The sequence below is a fragment of the Lampris incognitus genome, unplaced genomic scaffold, assembly GCF_029633865.1.
Source record: "Lampris incognitus isolate fLamInc1 unplaced genomic scaffold, fLamInc1.hap2 scaffold_341, whole genome shotgun sequence".
In the NCBI taxonomy this organism is placed as follows: Eukaryota; Metazoa; Chordata; class Actinopteri; order Lampriformes; family Lampridae; genus Lampris; species Lampris incognitus.
Genome location: NW_026611299.1, coordinates 27,501 through 30,000, shown reverse-complemented (window position 1 = coordinate 30,000; position 2,500 = coordinate 27,501).

Here is a 2,500-nt window from a genome sequence, read left to right as displayed (position 1 = left end):
CTCTTCTTCGTTACTCCCAGTGAAAATGTTAGCATCCTCAACTCTGCCACCTCCAGCTCCGCCTCCTGCTGTCTTTTCGTCTCTAAATCATATAACGTAGCTGGTCTCACGACCATCTTGTTAACCTTCCCTTTAAGTCTTGCTGGTACCCTTCTGTCCTGACACTCTTCTCCACCCACTCCACCCTGCCTGCCTGTCTGCCTGTCTGCCTGCCTGCCTGCCTGCCTGCACTCTCTTCTTCACCTCTCTCCTGCACTCCCCGTTACTTTGGACAGTTGACCCCAAGTATTTAAAGTGAAATGCCTTTGTCACCTCCTCACGCGTAGGTATTCCGTCTTGCTCCTACTGACTTTCATTCCTCTTCTCTCCAGTGCATACCTCCACCTCTCCAGGCTCTCCTCACAATGAACTGCACCCTACTGTCGCTACAGATGACAATGTCATCCGCGAACATCATCGTCCATGGAGACTCCTGCCTGATCTTGTCCGTCAACCTGTCCATCACCGTTGCAACCAAGAAAGGGCTCAGAGCCGATCCTTGATGTAATCCCACCTCCACCTTGAACCCATCTGTCATTCCAACCACGCACCTCAGCATTGTCACACTTCCCTCATACATAGCCTGCACCACTCCTACATACTTCTCTGCAACTCCTGATTTCCTCCTACAATATCACACCTCCTCTCTCGGCACCCTGTCGTATGCTTTCTGTAAATCTACAAAGACACAATGCAACTCTTTCTGGCCTTCTCTATACTTCTCAATCAACCAACCTTTTCTCTCTCTCGCTGTCTCTCTCATTTTCTTCATTTATCAGCCCGTCAAAGTAGTCCTTCCACTTCGTAGCACACTCTCCTCGCTTGGCAGCACATTTCCATCTGTATCTTTGATCGCCCTAACTTGTCGCACATCCTCGGCAGCTCGGTCTCTCTGTCTAGCCAATCTGTACAAGTCTTTTTCTCCTTCCTTAGTGTCTAACCTGTCATACAGCTCACCGTACGCCTTTTCCTTTACCTTTGCCACCTCTCTCTTTGCTTTACGCTGCATCTCCTTGTACTCCTGTGTACTTTCTTCATCTCTCTGACTATCCCACTTCTTCTTTGCCAACCTTTTCCTCTGTATACTTTGCTCTACTTCCTCCTTCCACCACCACCACCACCACCGCCAAGTCTCCTTGTCTTCCTTCCTCTGTCCCGATGACACACCAAGTACCTTCCTAGCTGTCTTCCTCACTATTTCTGCAGCGCTTGCCCAGCCATCTGGCAACTCTTCACTACCACTCAGTGCCTGTGTTAACTCCTGCCTGAACTCCACACAACAGTCTTCCTTCTTCAACTTCCACCATTTGATCTTCGGCTGTGTCTTCACTCGCTTCCTCATGTTGGTCTCCAAAGTCATCTTACAGACCACCATCCGATGCTGCCTAGCTACGTTCTCCCCTGTCACCACCTTGCAGTATGCAATCCGTTTTACATCGCGCCTTCTACACAAGATATAGTCCACATGTGTGCACTTTCCTCCACTCGTATACGTCGTCACCCTGTGCTCCTTCCTCTTCTTGAAATATGTATTCACCTCAGCCATTTCCATCCTTTTCGCAAAATCGAACACCATCTGTCCTTCCACATTTCTCTCCTCGATTCCATACCTTACCATCAACTCCTCATCACCTCTGTTCCCTTCAGCAACGTGTCCATCGAAGTCCGCTCCAATCACCACTCCCTCCTCCTTGGGTACCCTTTCCACCACGTCGTCCAACTCAACTCCAGAATTCTTCTTTTTCGTCCATCTTACACCCGACTTGCGGGGCATATGCGCTGATAACCGTCAGCAATACACCTTCGATTTCCAGCTTCATAATCCTCACTCTGTCTGACACTGTGTTCACCTCCAGCACGCTCTTGACATACTCTTCCTTCAGAATGACCCCTACCCCATTTCTCCTCCCATTCGCACCATGGTAGAAGAGTTTGAACCCACCTGCGATACTCCTGGCCTTACTCCCCTTCCACCTTGTCTCTTGTCACCTTTCTTCTTTCCATCACGTCAGCCAGCTCTCTCCCTTTACTAGCCATAGTGCCAACATTCAAAGTTCCGACTGACTCTCACCTCCACACGCCTACCCTTCCTCCTCTCTAGCTGCCTCTGGACATGCCTTCCCCCTCTCCTTTTCCTTCGCCCAACAGTAGCCTAGTTTCCACCGGCACTCCGCTGGTTAACAGTACCGATGGCGGTCGTCGGTAACCCGGGCCTCGACCGATCCGGTATGGAAATCTTATTTATGATCCGCATATTTGATTTGGCAAAGATTTGACGCCGGATGCCCTTCCTGACGTAACCCTCCCCATTTGTCCTGGCTTGGGACCTGCACTAAGAATGCATTGGCTTGTGCATCCTCAGTGGCTGGGTTGCACGCTTTTCTATGTTTGCCCCTCACTTTTGTGGCGTGAACTATCAATTCTAGTAATACAGGTGTGTTTATGTTAGGTATCACAGACA